Genomic DNA, 10,847 nt, shown 5'->3' on the forward strand with positions numbered 1-10,847 from the left:
GTGAAAAAGTTGGCTTAAAACTCAACATTCAGAAAACTAAGATCATGGCATCCAGTCCCATCACTTCATAGCAAACAGATGAGGAAATAATGGAAACAGTGACAGATTTTATTTTGGGGGGGCTCCAAAATCACTTGCAGATGGTGACTGTAGCCATGAAATTAAAAAGACACTTGCTCCGTGGAAGGAAAACTATGATTAACCTAGGCAGCATATTAAAAAGCAGAGACATTACTTTGCCAACAAAGGTCCGTCTAGTTAAAGCTATGGTTTTTCCAGTAGTCATGTATGGATGTGAGAGTTGGATTATAAAGAAAGCCAAGCGCCAAAGAATTGTTGCTTTTGAACTGTGGTGTTAGGGAAGACTCTTGAGAGGACTGCAAGGAGATCCAACCAGTCCATCCTAAAGGAAATCAGTCATGAATATTCATTGGAAGAACTGATGTTGAAACTGAAACTCCAATACTCTGGCCACCTGATGTGAAGAACTGACTCATTGGAAAAGACCCTGTTGCTGGGAAAGATTGAAGGTGGAAGGAGAAGGAGACGACAGAGGATGAGATGGTTGGATGGCATCACTGACTAATGGACATGTGTTTGAGTAAGCTCCTGAAGTTGGTGATGGACAGGGAAGCCTGGTGTGCTGCAGTCCATGGAGTTGCAAAGAGTTGGACACGACTGAGCAACTGAACTGAGTGGGATTGGTGAATCATATAGTAGTTCTATATATATTTTTTGGAACCTCCATATTGCTCTGCATAGTGGCTTTACCAATATACACTCCCACCAACAGTGTAGGAGGGATCTCTTCTCTCTTCACTCTCTCCAGCTTTTGTTGTTTATGTTTATGACTTTTTATGATGACCATTCTGAATGGTGTGATGATCTACCTCATTGTAGTTTGATTTGCATTTCTCTAATAGTTAGTGATGTTGAGCATCTTTTCGTGTGTGTGTGTGTGTTTACCATCTGTATATCATCTTTAGATGAAATGTCTATTTAGAACTTTTGTCCATTTTCTGATTTGACTGTTTGCTTTTATGTCGAGCTGCATGAACTGTTTGTATAGTTTGGAGATTAATCCCTTGTTGGTCACTTTGTTTGCAAATGTTTTCTCCCATTTTGCTGTGTAAAAACTTTAAAGCTTAATCAGGTCCCATTTGCTTATTTTTATTACTCTAGGAGGTGGAGTCAAAGAAATATTGCTGTTATTTATGTCAAATAATGTTCTGCCTAGGTTTTCCTTTATAAGTTTTACAGTATCTAGTCACACCTTTAGGTCTTTAACCTAACCCATTGTGAGTTTATTTGTGCATATGGTGTTAGAGAATGTTCTAATTTCATTCTTGTACATGTGAGTGTCCAGAGCTCTACTTATTGAAGAGACTGTCTTTTCTCCAACAAAGGAAATCATAAGTAGAACAAAAAGACAATCTACAGGATGGGAGAAAATATTTGCAATTGATGTGACAGACAAGGGTTTAATTTATAAAACATACACACAGCTCATAAAACTTAGTATCAAAAAACCCCAAATAACCCAATTAAAAAAAATGGGCAAAAGATTTGAATACACATTTCTCTAAAGACGATATATAGATAGAAACAGGCACATGAAAAGATGCTCAATATCAGTACTTAGAGAAATGCAAATGAAAACTGCAATGATGTATTATCTCATGCATCAGAATGGCCATCATTAAAAATCTACAAATAATAAATGCTAGAGCAGTTGTGGAGAAAAGGGAACCCTTATATACTGTTGGTGGAAAAACAGTATGGTATTTCCTTTAAAAAACTAAAAATAGAGCTACCATGTGATCCATCAATCCAACTTTTATGCACATATCTGGAACAGATGAAAATTCTAATTTAAAAAGATAAATGCACTCCAATGTTCATAGGAGCACTATTTACAATAGCCAAGACATGGAACCAACCTAAACATCCATGAAGAGATGAATGGATAAAGAAGGTGTGGTATATATACACAATGGAATATTACTCAGCCATAAACCATTTGCAGCAACATGGATGGATCCAGAGATTATCAAACTAATGAAGACAGAAAAACAAATATATGATATCACTTATACTTGGAATGCTTAAAGATAATACAGCTGAACTTATTTACAAAACAGAAATAGACTCACAGACATAGAAGACAAACTTATGACTACCCAAGGGGAAAGAGAGAGAGGGAATGATAAATTAGGAGTTGTGATTAACAGATACAGACTACTATATACAAAACAGATAAACAACAAAGGTGTACTGTATAGCACAGAGAACTATATTCACTATCACAATAATCTATAATGGAAAAGAACTTGAAAAATAACATGAATATATGTACATGTGTAGGGCTTCCCAGGGGCCTCAGTGGTAAAGAATTCACCTGCAATGCAGGGGACATTGGTTTGATCCCTGCATCAGGAAGATTCCCTGGAGGAGGGCATGGCTACCCACTCCAATATTCTTGCCTGGACAATCCCATAGACAGAGGAGCCTGGCAGGCTACAGTCCATAGGGTGGCAAAGAGTCAGACACAACTGAAATGACTGAGCACACATGCACGCATGCATGTATGTATGTATATAGATAGACACATATGTACATGCATGCATGCTCAGTCGTGTCAAACTCTTTGTAACCCAGTGGACTATAGCCAACCAGGCTCCTCTGTCCATGAAATTTCCCAGGCAAGAATAATGGAGTGGGTTGCCATTTCCTACTCCAGGGGACTTTCCCAACCCAGGGATCTAACTCGTGTCTCCTGAGTCTCCTGTCTTGACAGGTGAATTTTTTACCACTGCACCACCTGGGAAGCCCCCATACACACACAGATACACACACACACACACATATACATACACACACATATACATATATATACACACACACACACGCACATATACATACACACACATATACATATATATATGCACACACACATATACATACACACACACACACACACAACTGAATCACTTTTCTGAATACCTGAAGCTAACACAACTTTGTAAATCAGCTATACTTCAGTTTAGTAAATGAAAGAAGCCAATCTGAAAAGCTTATATACTATACAATTCCATCTATATTACATTTTAGAAAAGACAAACCTATGGAAGAAGTAAAAAGATCAATGAATGGTTCTGAAGGACTAGGGGGAACAGAGGTGTGAATAGGTAGAGCACAGAGGGTTTTGGGGGCAGTGAAACTCCTCTGTGTGCTACTATAGTGGTGGATATGTTTCATTACACATTTGTCCAAACCCATAGACTGTACAACACCAAAAGTGAACCTTTAATGTAAACTATAAACCCTTGATGTGTCAAAGTAGGTAAATCAACTGTAACAAAGGTACCAATCTACAGAGAGATGTTGATAATGAAGGAGGCCTATGCACATGTAGGGATAGCAGGTTTATGGGAAATTTCTGGACCTTCTTAATTTTTCTATGAGTCTATATCTATTCTAAAAAGAAGCCCTATTAAAATCTTTAAAAAGAATCCTATTAAATAATGAGATAAAATATTAGCAAATCATACCTCTGATAAGACTTTACTATCCAGAATAAAGAACTCCTACAACTCAACAACAACAAAAAAAAGACATTCTAATTTTTAAAAGGACATAAGTATTTGCATAGACATTTCTTCAAAGATGTACAAATGTCTAATAAACACATGAAAAGATGTTCAACATAATCAGTTTTTAGGGAAACACATATCAAAACCACACTATTTCATACCTACCATGATGTCTATAACATAAATAAAATGAAAAATAAGTGTTGTGAGGAGGTTGGGAAATGGAACCCTCATATACACTCTGCTAAGTCACTTCAGTCGTGTCCGACTCTGTGTGACCCCATAGACAGCAGCCCACCAGCCCCCCCCCTCCCTGGGATTCTCCAGGCAAGAACACTGGAGTGGGTTGCCATTTCCTTCTCCAATACTTGAAAGTGAAAAGTGAAAGTGAAGTCGCTCAGTCGTGTCTGACTCTTAGCGACCCCATGGACTGCAGCCTACCAGGCTCCTTCATCCATGGGATTTTCCAGGCAAGAGTACTGGAGTGGGGTGCCATTGCCTTCTCCTCATATACACTCTATGTGGATTTAAAGTGGAGTACTCATTGTGGAATACAGTTTGGTGACTCTTTAAAAACTTAAACACAGAACTACCATATGACCCTGAAATTCCACTTCTAGGTATATACCCAAAAGAACTGAGAGCAGGAACACGAGCAGGTATGTGTACACCAATGTTTGTAGCAGACCTGTTCATAATCCAAGTGTCTATCAACAGATAAATGGCTAAACAAAATGTAGGGCAGTCATACAGCAGAATATTCGCAGAGATGGTAAAGAATCTCCCTGTAATGCAAGAGGCTGGGATTTAATCCCTGGGTCAGGAAGATCCCCTGGAGTAGGAATATGCATTCCAGTATTCTTCCCCAGAGAATTCCATTGACAGAGGAGCCTGGTGGGCTACAGTTCATGGAGTCTCAAAGAGTTGGACATAACTGAGCAATTAACTTTTTCACTTTACTTAGAACATTATTCAGTCTTCCAAACTGAATGAAGTTCTGATACTCTGCAACATGGATGAGCCTTGAAAACATTGTGGTAAGTGAACTAAACCAGACATAGAAGAACAAACACTGTACAATTCCACTTAGATGAAGCATCTAGAATAGACAAATTCATAGTAACCAGGAGTAGATTAGAGGCTATTAAAGGCTAGAAGGAAGGGAAAAGAAATTATTGCTTAAGTGAATTCAGAGTTTATGTTTGGGATGATAAAAAGTTTGGAAATAGGTAGCAATTATGGTCATACAGCACTGTGAATGTAATTAATGCCACTAAATTTTATACTGAAAAATGGTTAAAACAGCAAAGTTTATGCTACATGTATCTCGTTCACTACAATGATAAAGAATCTGAATAGATCCCCAAAAGAATGAACCTAAAGAAATGTATACTAAGACATGGCAGAGTCATATTTTTAAAACCAGAGACTAAGAAATAATCTTGAGAGCAGCCAGAGGATAATGGCACCTCGCCTATAGGTAGAAAAACCTATATATGATAGTATATATATTTTCAAAACCTATGGAGGTAAGAAGAAAGTGGCACAATATCTCTCAACTGCTGAAAAAACAGAGCCATTAATCTAGAATAAAGGAAAAATAGTAGCATTTTCAGATGCAGGAAAATTTTGTCACCAGCACACCTACCCTAAAAGCAATAGCTAAAGACATTCTCTAAACAGAAAAGAAATGATAAGAAAAGAATCTTGAAATATCAGGAAGGCATACAGGATAAGCAAAAATAGATAGGTGGGAAAAACATCCGCTGAGAAACAACAATCTCAGATATGTGGATGATACCACTCTAATGGCAGAAAGCAAAGAGGAACTAAAGAGCCTCTTGATGAGGGTGAAGGAGGAAAGTGAAAGATCCAGCTTAAAATTAAATATCAAAAAAAAACTAAGATCATGGCATCCAGCCCCATTCAGTTCAGTTCAGATCAGTCACTCAGTCGTGTCCGACTCTTTGCAACCCCATGAATCACAGCACCCCAGGCCTCCCTGTCCATCACCAACTCCCGGAGTTCACTCAGACTCACATCCATCGAGTCAGTGATGCCATCCAGCCATCTCATTCTCTGTCGTCCCCTTCTCCTCCTGCCCTCAATCCCTCCCAGCATCAGAGTATTTTCCAATGAGTCAACTCTTCGCATGAGGTGGCCAAAGTATTGGAGTTTCAGCTTTAGCATCATTCCTTCCAAAGAAATCCCAGGGCTGATCTCCTTTAGAATGGACTGGTTGGATCTCCTTGCAGTCCAAGGGACTCTCAGGAGTCTTCTCTAACACCACAGTTCAAAAGCATCAATTCTTCGGCACTCAGCTTTCTTCACAGTCCAACTCTCACATCCATACCTGACCACTGGAAAACCATAGCCTTGACTAGACCCATTACTTCATGGCAAATAGAAAGGGAAAAGGTGGAAATAGTGACAGATTTCCTCTTCTTGGGCTCTAAAATCACTGCTGATGGTGACTGCAGCCATTAAATTAGATGATTGCTTCTTGGCAGGAAAGCAATGAAAAACCTAGACAGTGTGTTGAAAAGCAGAGACATTACTCTGTTGACAAAGGTCTGTATAGTCAAGGCTATGGTCTTCCATAGTCAAGGCTGTGGTCACATACAGTTGACAGAGCTGGACGGTAAAGAGGGCAGAACACCAAAGAATTGATGCCTTCAAACTGTGGTGGTGGAGAAGATTCTTGAAAGTCCCTTGGACAGCAAGGATATCAAACCAGACAATCTTAAGGGACATCAACCCTGAATACTCATTGGAAGGACTGATGCTGAACTGAAACCACTGGATCTTCCCAACCCAGGGATGCTGAAGCTGAGCCACAAGGGAGCCCTATTATTAGTGTAATAATAGGTTTTACAAATTAATTTTAAAGTGTTTCTGTCTCATATTTTCTGGAGATAGTGTTTAGAATTATTTCATTCTTGATATTAGTAATTTTGTGCCTTCTATGGTTTTTTCCTTTACAATATTGCTAGAGATGTATCAGTTATTCATATTCTCAAATAAAAAGTTTCTGGTTTATTTGTTTTCTGTTTTTCATTTCACTGATTTCTGCTTTTGTCTTTATTATTTCCTTTCTGTTTTGCTTTGAGTTTCAGTGGTTTCTTTTTTCCTTACTCTTGAGGAGTTTAGATAACTGATTTGAGACTTTTTCTCATGTATGCATTTAGCATTATAAATCTCCCTTCTCAGCAATGCTTTAACTATGTCCAACGAATTTTGACTCTCATCATTCTTATTCAACATGTTTTGAGAGACTCTAGCCAGTGCAATAAGGCAAGAAAAGGAGTTAAACACATCCTGACTGGAAGGAAGAAATAAACTGTCTAATTTTAGGTGTTGTGACTATTTACAGAAATTCCCAAGGAATATACCCCCCAAAAAAAGTTTTATCTCATAAAATTAATAGTTGATTCATCAAGGTTGGATTATATGGATAAACATAAAAAAATCAATTATATTTCTATGTACTAGCAATGAACATGTGGACACCAAAATATAAACAACACCATTTACAGTAACAAAAAATACTAACAAAACAAACAAAATTTGTATGTAAAAACCTCAAAATGCTGATGAAAGAAATCAAAGAAGATCTAAATAAGTAAGGAGAAATACCATGATAATGAATTGTAATAACCTCTATAGTAAAGATGCTGATTTTCCCCAAATTGATAAAAAAAAGTTTAATACATTTTCTATAAAATCTTCAAAAATACTTTATAGATACAAAAAGTTACAAGTAAAAGTGAAGGAACTAGAATAGCTAAAAACAATTCTGAGTAAGAATAAAGTGAGAGGAATCATTCTATTTGATTCTTAGTACATAACACAGTAATTAGTACTTAGTATATATTAGTAATTAGTCTTAGTATTAGTAATTAGTCTTAGTATATAACTTAGTATTAGTAATTAGTATTAGTAATTAGTCTTAGTATATAACTTAGTATTAGTAATTAGCCTTAGTATTAGTAACTAGTCTTAGCATATAACTTAGTATTAGTAATTAGCCTTAGTATTAGTAATTAGTAATTAGTCTTAGTATATAACTTAGTAATTAGTCTTAGTATATAACTTAGTATTAGTAATTAGCCTTAGTATTAGTAATTAGTCTTAGTATATAACACAATAATTAATACTGTGTGATGGTGGAGAAACTGACAGATCAATAGAACAGAATAGACAGATTCACATAAATAAGCCAGACTAATTTGTGACAAAGATGCAAAAATAATCCAATGAAGGAAAGAAAGTTCTTCAATAAATGGCACTGAATCAATTGCACAGCAAATGGCATAATAAAAAGAAAAAAAGAATATCGACATAGGTCTTACTCCTTCTATAACTATTAAGTTTTTGGAAAACAACATAGGAAAATCTTCAGAACCTAGGGGTTTAGACAAAGTTTTCTTAGACCTTGACACCAAAAAACATAATACATAAAAGGAAATGGATAAATTGAACTTCATCAAAATTTTAAAATTGTGCTCTGCAAAAGATCTTGTTAAAAAGATGAAAAGATAAGTTACAGACTGGAAGAAAATATGTGCAAATCACACATCCAATATATAAAGTACTCTCAGTTCAAAAGAAGAAAGGAAAGAATGAAGGAAGGAAGGAAAAAAACACACATTGGAAAAAACACACATTTAAAAAAGGAATGCAGTTAAGTAATAGGCAAAAGTCATAAAGAGACATTTTGTTAATGCAGATATACAGATGACAAATAAGCAAATGAAAAGATGTTCAACATTATTAGTCATTAGAGAAATGCATATTTAAATCACAGCGACATCATTACATATCTATTAGAATGACTACAATCCAATAATAGTCACAACACAAAAGGTTGCAAAGATGTGGGAACACTGAATCATTCATGCATTATTGATGGGAATGTATTAATAAGATGGTACATCCACTCTGGAAAATAGTTTGGCCCTTCCTTTAAAAAGCTAAAAATATGCAACTACCATACAGCCCAGAAACTGCAGAACAAAAGCTGATGTTCACACAAAAACCTATGGAATGTTTACAGCAGCTTTTTTTCTGTGATATCCCAAACTATACACAGCTCAGCTATCCTTCAGTGGATCAATGGTTAAACAAACTGTGGAGGTATAGTGTATCATGAAATGCTACTCAACAATGAAAAGAGGAAAAAACTTACTGGTACATGCATCCACCAGAATGTATCTTCAGAGGATTATGCCAAGTGAAAAAAACCAATACCTAAAGATTATACACTATATGACTCTGTCATATAATATTCATGAAATGACAAAATAATAAAAGTGGAGAACCAATTAATGGTTGTCAGAAGTTAAAGACAGGGTGGAAGCAGAAGGTGAGTCTGATCCTTGTGGTGATGGACATGCTCTGTATCTTGATTGAACCGCTGTCAATATCCTGGTTGTGACATTGTACTACAGTTTTGGAAGATGCTACCACTGAGAAAAACTGAGTGCAGGGTAATACAGATCTCTCTGTATTATTTCTAACAAGTTCTTGTGAATCTATGTTTATTTCAAAATAATCTATTTTTTAAGCGTTAAGACAATATGGACTGAAGACCTGACTTCTTTTAACTTTTACCCATGGACCTTAGGCAAATCACTTCATCTCTCCCTGGGCTTCAGTTTTCCTACCTGTGGAGCAGGATGTAAAACTAGCTCGGAGTTCATTTGATGTCCATGTTCTATATCAATATACAAAGCAAAAGCATGATCAAGGAAGTGTGCACATGGTAATAATAAATATTACCAGCCTTGCCTACCTTACAGAGCTGTTTTGAAAATCATATGAAGTAGAATCTCTGGACCTGCACTGAAAACTGCAAAGCATCATCAATATTAGTTATAATTGTATTATTGTTTTAGGCAAAAAAGGGGGGGAGGAGATTTGGATATATTCTAAAGGACATAAGAGTCGATAAAATAATTGGGATAAATTGCCTTGGATTATTATGTAGGAAGTATAACACCTGGTATGGCTTCATTCCCTGTCTCTACCCTTGTACTTTCTGTTACTACCACCACCTACAGCTTCCTGAGGCTCAACAGAGACCCTTATAGACCAAGGATAAGGTTCAAAAGTCTCCCGCAGTCACACAGTAGTAAGGAGGATCAGTACTGTTCATAACTAAAGCAATCTCCCCAGAGCTAATCGTATGTGTCAGTACCCATTCTTAACATGCAATCTACCTCATTCATTTCAAGAACAAAGCCAAAAGAATATTTTATAGATTGGGTATGAGAAAGGGGCAGGAATAATGGAAAAAGAACTAGGGATGTCAAGTCATCCAATGAGCAATGGCAAGCCACACTATGTACCCAGAGATGCTCAAGAAAGCATTCTGTTCAAGGTCAACCGCAAAGTCAGGGGAAGAAAAAGAGAAATAAAGGAAGAAAGGGAAAGGCAAAGGTAACTTAGCAGCATGGCAATCTGGAGAATTACAGGTGCTTTTTGAGGTCTGGAGTGTGGAGAAAAGGATAGTCCAATACCACCAGATAAGAAATTAATTTGCCACTCATCATAGAAACACGGGAGTTACCACTTAGAGGTACATTTATAACCTCTTAATTTCAGAGATATGCAGCAGGAGACAACAGATCCACTGTGTCAAAGAGAGGGAAGATGGAAGGATTTGTTTTTTTTATTCTAGGGCAGCTGAAGTAACAGAAAAAAAAGAAGAGAGACCCGACGAGACTTAAGAGACAGCAATGATGAAAAAATGTACTGACCTTCATGGAAGAAGATGTGAGATCCTCTAGACAACCAAGGTTAGGGCTTCATGCAAAAAGAACTAGGGCAAACTGGTAGATAATTGGGCAGAAGATAAATCCCTTTGCCTCACTGGTTGTGCAAATTAATTATTCAAATAATTTCCACAGTTCCTCACTTACTGACAGTTACAAGATATGACTAATCTCGCACATTTTTAGAACTTTTAGAATTTCACAGAAGCGTCTGACAGAAAGGAAATGCAATACTTTTCAAAGGAAAAGTTAGAATTTGTCAGCAAAGGGCATTATTTAGCAAATGGCCCATTCTAGGATGCAAGAGGGTATTTCAAATATCTTCAAAAGAGACAATGCAACTCGAAGAGAAAAAAAAAACAAACTTTACTTTCAGATGGAAGACTGTTTTATTTTTTTCTTTTACTTCTAGTCTTATTGAGATATAATTGACATATAACACAGTATGTGTGTTTAAGGGGTATAATGTGTGACTTGT

Source organism: Bison bison, unplaced genomic scaffold (assembly GCF_000754665.1).
Source record: "Bison bison bison isolate TAMUID 2011002044 unplaced genomic scaffold, Bison_UMD1.0 scf7180017864289, whole genome shotgun sequence".
NCBI classification, from domain to species: Eukaryota; Metazoa; Chordata; class Mammalia; order Artiodactyla; family Bovidae; genus Bison; species Bison bison.